Source organism: Dermacentor andersoni, chromosome 10, assembly GCF_023375885.2.
Source record: "Dermacentor andersoni chromosome 10, qqDerAnde1_hic_scaffold, whole genome shotgun sequence".
Classification (NCBI taxonomy): domain Eukaryota; kingdom Metazoa; phylum Arthropoda; class Arachnida; order Ixodida; family Ixodidae; genus Dermacentor; species Dermacentor andersoni.
This window is the reverse complement of record NC_092823.1, coordinates 14,334,789-14,343,180: the sequence shown is the minus strand read 5'-3', so window position 1 is coordinate 14,343,180 and position 8,392 is coordinate 14,334,789. Positions and strand designations below refer to the sequence as shown.

General features: G+C 46.8%; 1 non-coding gene and 1 pseudogene across 1 annotated transcript; one reads left to right on the top strand and one right to left on the bottom strand.

Annotated features, from left to right (window-relative positions):
• The first annotated feature begins 1,080 nt into the window (after positions 1-1,080).
• LOC140213665 (uncharacterized) lies at positions 1,081-5,250 on the top strand (annotated as a pseudogene).
• Positions 1,597-1,699, bottom strand: LOC126538012 (U6 spliceosomal RNA). Its single transcript, XR_007600897.2, has one exon. It is a non-coding gene; the product is annotated as a U6 spliceosomal RNA (small nuclear RNA).
• Positions 5,251-8,392: the final 3,142 nt, after the last annotated feature.

Here is an 8,392-nt window from a genome sequence, read left to right as displayed (position 1 = left end):
GAACTCGTCCCCGTGTTTAGCTCTGCCCCTTCAAACAAGAAAAATATGCAGCACTGAAGTTTCCGCCTTCTTTGTTGCGCTGAGCTTGCCCTGGCGCTTTTGAAATAACATGTGGCGGGTGTACCGCCCCGGCCGACTACTTCCCCGCTTATTCCTGAAAGCAAAGGCAAAAATAAAGGGTGGGGAGAACCTGTCCCTGCAAAAGCATACCAGGTTTAAAGCCAATTAAAAATAAATGAATAGGGGTTTTGAATTAATACCCAAAGCGCATGTTTTTGTGGAGAAAAGCCAATTGGAAAAATAAAATTGTGGGCAAACGGTAACGCGTACGTGTCCCAAGGTGTCTCAGCGAGGGCAGAAGCCCCCGCGCCAGGCATTTTTAATAACGTGAATGATGAGGCGGAGTCGTGGTGGCATGGGCATGCCATAAATGAGGTAAGAGAGCAAAATGAAGGTACAAGAAAGTAAAGGAAAATAAAGGTAAAAGGATGAATGCAAATACAGTCTATATACAGAAAGTCCGTCGATTGGCTCCGGCCGCGGTCGGGCACGCCTTCGCGGCCCCCGAGAGGGCGCGCGTGACACGGCGGCCCGGCACTTTCGATGCCGGGTGCCAGGAACACCCCCGGCGCCGTTGTCCCTCGTCCATGCGACGCTTCGCCGCACCTACAGGTGGATCCGGTCCGCTGGTCGTTGGGGGCCGCCGCGGACTTCCGGGGTGTTTCCCGGCATCACGCACGACGCAAGGTGACGACTCCAACAGCCAGGTACGTCCCCTCGCAGACCGGGGCCCCCTGGACGACGCCTCCGCCACACGGATGCGACGGCCCGGGTCCGCCCCCCGGCAGAGCCGCCGCAGGCTCCAGGGGACGCGTCCTGGCGTCGCACGTACGGGGCCTGGCGTCGAGCGTCAGGGACGCCCCCGGCGTCGACGCTCGCGAGTCCTGAGCTTCCGAGTCACACCTACTAGCTGCGACTAGTCCAGCCACATCTCAGGAGTCTTCGGGGGCGCCTCCCGGCGCGAACAGTAAAGGCAAAATAAAAAAAATAAAAAGACAGGAAAGGAAAAGGACAGGTGAAATGAAAGAGGGGTCGGGTCACACAACGACGTGGTCAGCGACAGTTCCGGACGCTGCCGGACACGCCGTCGAGGCACCCGAGAGGGCGCGCGTCTCACGGCGGCCCGGCGCTTCCGCTGCCGAGTGCCAGGAACTCCCCCGGCGTCGTTGTTACACGTCTATGCGACGCGACGCCGCACCTATGGGTAGACCTGTTCCGCTGGTTGGCGGGGGCCGCCGCGGACTTCGGGGGTGTTTCCCGGCGGCTCACACGACTCGGGGTGAACGCCCCAACGGCCAGGTACGTCCCCTCGCAGTCCGTGCACGCGAGCAAAGGCGTCGGGCGTCAGGGACGCCCCCGGCGTCGGTGCACACGGTCGCTGTACTTCCGGCGTCACACCTACTAGCTGCGACTCGTCCGGCCACATCTCAGGAGTCTTCGGGGGCGCCTCCCGGCGCGAACAGTAAAGGCAAAAGAAAAATTAAAAGACAGGAAAGGAAAAGGACAGGTGAAATGAAAGAGGGGTCGGGTCACACAAAAAATGTGGAGCGCTTCACGATTTTGCGTGTCATCCTTGCGCAGGGGCCATGCTAATCTTCTCTGTATCGTTCCAATTTTAGTATATGTACTTTGGAAGTACATATACTTTATACTGTTGGCCTCTAGTGAACCATATTGGGTGAACTGGACGTGGCAGCGCTTTTGATTCCTTAGTCCGGTCACGCACTCTAATAAAACGCAATACAAAAATCCTTTTTTGAACCCGTCCTCGCGTTTAACTCTGCCCTTTCAGACAAGAAAAAATAACCAGGACTATAGTTTCCGCCTTGTTTGTTGCGCTGAGCTTGCACTGGCGCTATTCAATTATTATGTTTTGGTAGTACCGCCCCGGCCGACTACTTCCCCGTCATTCCTGAAAGCAAAGCAAAAATAAAGGGTGGGGAGAACCTGTCCCTGCAAAAGCATACCAGGTTTAAAGCCAATTAAAAATAAATGAATTGGGGTTTTGAATTACTACCCAAAGCGCATGTTTTTGTGGAGAAAAGCCAATAGGGAACACAAGCTCAAGTTTGGGCGCGCGACGACAGCGCGCGCTGCTGCTCTAGCGGGCGAGCCGTGCGAAACTGGGGATAGATGGCGCCCGCGCAGCTGCAGGCGCAACCAGTTTGCAGGCGGCCACTGCACGTGCGCGCCCGCGCTATTCAGTCGAGACGAGGCACTGGGGCGTCGCGCCATTAGTTGGGTACGTTGTCAAAAGGCTTGTTGCGCGAAGTTGCGTTTCCACAATGGCAAAAGTAGCCCCGCCGAAGCGAAAGCGCGGTCCGAAGTACTGCTGTGTCGTGGACTGCCACAACAGTGCAGACAACACCAAGGAACGCGCTGATCCTGTGAAACTGTATCGATTCCCGGGCAGGTCGTATGAGAAAGAAAGGCGACAAGCGTGGATCACCGCCGTAAGGAGAATCAAGTAAGTCCTATAGCTGAAAGATGTTCCGACCGTTTCACTTCTTCGCTTTGGTTTGGAACGCAGCGCATGCACGCAACGACAGTAATGGCATGCTCGTTGTCTTCTCGCATCGCTAGTGTTGTGAAAGCGCAGCTACGGTTGTGTGGTGCAACAACTTTGCATTTTCATTCCTAGTGTTTGTTCGACTTCGTTGTTCAAAGTTCACAAGCAAAGTGGTCGCGCGGTAAGCGTTGCCGTGTTCGTTTAATCAAAATAAGCTACGCACGTTTTGAAATGTTCAGTGCTCGCAATTTAGGCGTTGGGAAAGTAGCTTTATCGCGTCGGAATGAGCGTCTCTTCCTTTCAGCAGAATTTATCGTTTGCTTTGTTTTTGTGGCTTTATTAAGGTGGTATTTATAAGACTGCGAATCTCACTGGCACTTAATACGTGCTATGCTTGAGGGACACGTGGGTTCTTTCAGTTGCCATTTTCGGAGCTTGTGTGATTCTCTTCCGTGTGCGAGCGTGTGCGCGGGTATGTGTGTATGTGCTTGCGTGTGCCATGGCGGCTAACAAGCAATTGCTGTTCTTTCTTACACAGTCCCGATGGAACTTCATGGTTCCCCAAAGAGCATACACGAATTTGCAGCACTCATTTCGTGGGCAACTGCAAAAGCGACATTAAACAGCACCCATCCTACATCCCGTCCATTTTTCCGCCTGTCTACAGAAAAAAGGCACCTGACAGGAACAGGGCGCAAAGGTAGGAAAGCAAAAATGTGAAGCTCTTAATGGAAACTATAGAAATTCTAATAGATATGTCGTCACACTTGCCTGATTCATGAAAAGTTTGCATGCGTTGTGCAAAGGCTGCATGGACAAGCACTCGGTGCTTTTATTTCATTACAGGTTTGGTTGTAGCCTGTACAAGATTGGCATTGATCTTGGCGTTTGTTAAATGCAGGTGGCAAACACGTTTCGACAGGGCAGTGTCATCTCGGAAGCTTCATCCAGGAGATGAGGATCCATCCCAAAGCACAGCTGATGGAGCAACAATGCAGGTTTCAGAAACCTCCATTCTGGATGATGTGCCTCCTATAACGGATTTTAGTGATGCATCTGTGGAAACATGCTCAGCTAGTCCTTCGCATAACGGCATCGCTGATTCAGATCCGTTGGTGCATGATGCAGCAGAAGAAAGTAATTGTGCTCGAAGGAAAGACGCTGTAAGGACACATTTGATTTTAATACTTGTCTTCGAGCTACTTAATGAAGCACCAAAAAGATGTCTAAATACCCCAACAATGTCTGTGTCCCATTCTTTCAGACATGCCAAACAGACGAATTCACGACTCCAGCAAGGCTGTCATAACTTCTCTCAGCGACAAACGGAACGGAGGCGTCTACTCAAGTTGTGCACACAGAAATGAGTCACAAGGTTGGAAAATAATGATGTTGGTCCTTATCTGCTGTGCTGAATTGTGACGATGTCTTGCTGTTAGCATTCAAATTCTTATTTAATAGTAATTAAAGTGCATTATTGGGCAGACTTCATTTTGTTAGTCCTGCCTAACACTCATATTATAGTGGTGTTACTTATTTCCAGAATGAATGAATTTATTTGCACTAGAGTGCAATTAAATTTTTCCACTTTGTATTCCTCGTACCTCTCTTTTTTTATTTCATCATGCTGTTTTTTTTTCATCCTGAAGGTTGCAAGCACGGATGGGAATTGGAAGCGAGACTGTGGATTTCGGGGCTTTGAGTCTCTAAAGGAAAAGCAAGAGGCACTGCAAGATTTGTGTGGTGTGACCCTGCAAATCTTCTGCCTTCTTTTGAACATGTTGCCACCACCAAGGTACAGGTGCAATGCAATGTCAAATGAAGACAAGCTGTGCTTGTTCCTGGCCAAGCTGCGTCTTGGAATAACGTACAGTGCCCTAGGAGCAGTATTTAATGTTACAGCCACAACAGCATCAACCGTGTTTAGGCAAACGCTTGGTATTGAGCATTGCCCTGAAGAACTGGGTCTTCATGCCTACCCGGGAAATAATCAAGCTTTCTTTGCCTGACCCATTTAAAGAAAACTATCCTAATTGCACCTTAATAATAGACTGCACAGAGATCCGCACAGAAACACCCTCAAATCCTGATGGTCAGCACATGCTGTATTCACATTACAAAGGAGGCTACACACTGAAGGTCTTAGTAGGCATAATTCCTAATGGCATGATAAGTTTCATATCCAAGGTATACGGAGGACGACACACTGATTCGTTTATAACGCAAGACTGTGGCTTCCTGCAGCTTCTCAAACCAGGGGACTTAATTTTAAGTGACAAAGGCTTTCCAAGCATCCGAACAACTGTAGAGGGGAGTGGTGCGGTGCTGCTCATGCCGCCTTTTAATTCAGGAGGCGGTCAACTGTCTGCACACGACATGGAGATTACGTACAAGATTGCTTCTGTGCGCATCCATGTAGAAAGAGTCATCCAAAGGTTGAAGATTTATCACATTCTAAGGAACAGAGTACCGCTAAGCCTGGTCCCACACATCAACCAAGTCATTTCAGTATGTGCTGCCCTTGTGAACATGCAGGCACCCATAATCAAGAAATAAGTGCTTTGCTTCCCGTGATGTCTATAAATTGGTTTATTTGCTTGCATTCATTTTCTACAGTTTCAAGTTAGCGTCAAAGTGACTTGACAACTGCAATTATGTACTGGTTAATGAATAAATGTCTACATTAATTGCAACAGTAAGTGTTCTTTGCTGAAATTATTTTGGTAGCAAGATGTTATACATTTGTCACCTTGTGTTTTGTCACTGCAGATGCATGCATTTGCCTTATCTTGCTTACAAAGCAGCAAATTGCTGAAATGGAAGCCTTGAATACAAGCCAACGCATGGTATCCGAAATATAACATAGCATTTAGCTCTTGTTTATTGAATTCAAATTATGATGTGCAAAGTTTGCACCAGCAGCCCAACATACAATATGAAAGTACGTGATAATAAGTATTAATCATTAGCAATGCAGGCTTGTGACAGTTACCCTTCCTGGCAGATGGGAGACAAAGCTGTCTCCAATAGGCAAGCAAATGCTCGACGGGATGTTTGACAGACTATACGGGTGATTGATTTGCATTTCAATTTATAAAATAACCATACCACAGCTAAATGAGGTCAGTATTGCAACACAGACGACCAATAACGAATCAGTGCTTGAAGTCCAAAGGCAGCTAAAGCTACAATTAAAGCAAAAATTGATAGACACTTAACGCTGCTTACGTGTATGAACGCGAAAGCATTAGCATAGTCGTAAGGCAATGGATACGCGTCCATCCATTCTCTGCTTCAGTCTCGCAGATCGTGGAAAGACCTCATGCCACTCATGGCGAGGTGGTGCAGTGGTTAAGGGATACATCACTGCCCTAGAAGGTGGATGTTCCCTATACAACCACCCACGGGGCTTGTGCGGTGTCCCAGGTTGCTGCCAACCATCTTTTTTGCCATTTCAGAGTACACAGACGCACAGACGTGATTTCTCGAGGTATTGTTTAATGGGGCTAGTACACCGCTCAAATACACATATAACCTCATGCTTAAATACAATATGCAAAAGTTGGTTTCACTACACGATAATTGTCAAATCAAATATACAAAAGAATTTAGTTTATACAAATGCGCAAGTTCAATTTCAAAAAGATATCATGCACCAGTTCACAAAAGAAAGCACAGAAACTTACAACAATGACGGAATAAAAAATTTGAAATAAAAACGTTCCAACTTGGGTATAAGGTCCCAAAGAAAAGCATCGTCCCGATTTACATGCACTATTACAGAGTGCTTGGGACTGTACACATAAAGAAGAGCCCTGTGCAAATTCAGGACGTACATTTGTACCTGAATTTGTGTATAATAGCTGTGCGTCGTTTTGAGAATAATCAGGCCCCCACTGAACTCTAAATAGGGAAGCAAGCTTAGTCTTTCTTCGTATTTGATGAAAGGTTCCTGTTTGTACTTGTATGTGCACTTAATTTCGATAAGCACAGTTTCACCGCCCATTTTCGCAAGGCCATCTGGGCTGCAGCACAACCACGGCTGCTCTGGAAGCACGATGAGTCCTGCCTGGAAAATGAATAATTAGGATTAGTGCTTGAATCGAAATGAGCAACAGATAGGAAACTAGGCATGCAAGAAGCACCTCATGCAATATAAAATAGTAAGCGAAGTCACCTGCACTATGCGGATACCAAGCTTTTGCTGGAGCTCGTCTCGTGCTGTGGCTTCTGTCTTGATGCCTGGTAAAACATTTTGGCTTATTAATTTTTAGTTCAAAGGAGTTATGAACATAGGGTTTGCATTCAAGCTTGCTATGGCGCAAGTGAGACCGGTTTTGTAACTCTGTGACTAAGCACTGCATGTTTCATTTAATTAAAGTTATACGTCGCTGAAGAACATACCATAACGCATTGCAGCACTCGTGTATGACGATCTCCTGCAAAGCTGTTTGGCAGCTCTCTCTAGTCCTTCATCATCCTTTTTTGTGCGGATGGCATGTGCTCTGGTGCTGCTGATTCGAACTTGTCGTTCCTCATGCCATCTGCAAATTGTCAAAATTGCAAACATGACGCCACGAAACGTGTATGAGATCTGTTGGCTATCATCTTTAGTTTAGTTCCATACCGTGAGCAGTTCGCCTGGCCTATGGTTCGAAAGCACAATTCAGTTGGCGTTTCTTTCAGAACTACTTTCGTAGAGTACATTGTGGCCTTTTCATCGTCCATTTCGGTGACAAAGTTTTTGACTTGTGTGCTATTATTTTCCAGAACATCCAGGTACCTGTACACAGGTCGGTGGCTCATTGGCTGGAACATTTCGTCTAACATTTCCATTTCCACTTTTTCCGATACTTGCTCAATAATGTTATTCAGCACATCTGCACAAATTGGATCTTCATGAGCTCTGTTCTGGAGCTCCAAAATCTCCTTCAGTGGGCACATTATCTCCGGATAGTTGAAAACAACATTTGGGTCAGCGGGTATTGTTTTGGGAGTGCTGGTGTCCTGGCCTGGTATGGAGGATCAGACAAGAGGCAAACAGATTTTTCGCTGAAAAATGCCAAATTGCAGCTTCAAGGTGTGACACGTTGTGTGTTAAGAAATGAAAAAAAGTAAAATTAACTGTTACAGGCCAGAAAACATCTAAAATGTTTAGTACTGGTGCATGTTAAGAAAGCCGACAGTCATCGAAGTCTAGGCAGGCACAAGAGATTGTTTTATTTCTGGGGATGATTATTGATCTATTATTGGTCTAATCACTTAATATCTGAAAACTAATAAGAAAGTAGAAGAAAAAGTTACTTCACTGAAGCAGTGCATTCAACAGCATGAATGTTTTTCTAACTCACTTGGGAAGAGGTCCGAGACATCTTGTTCTAGGCGTCTCTTTGGCTTTCCACTTGGCTTGCCCCATTTCTGGGGCTGGCTGGTGCATGAATTTACTTGTTTATTGTTCACGTAAGTGCACACCGCAGCTGCGTGCTTGCACTGAGCCGTAATGCCAGCTTTGCAGGTGCATCTGCCTTCTCGAACGCAAAAATTCCGCTTTTCATGGCACGACCATTGCAGCTATGAAAAAAAAGAAATAAGGGTGAGACAGTGAAGCCATTTGCCACTACTTTTCAAGTGCAGCTGCCTTCCAAACTTGCCTCTACAAATATTTAGTAACATGGCATGGCGCGCATTTCCAAAGCTAACTCCAAGTTTGCACTTCTGCCACAATACTCCAGGCTGCCGTATAAAGCGAAAATAAGGGCAACATGATATGCTTACGTTTACTAATATAAACACTCAGCACAGTGTTTCGAGTGTGTGTTCACT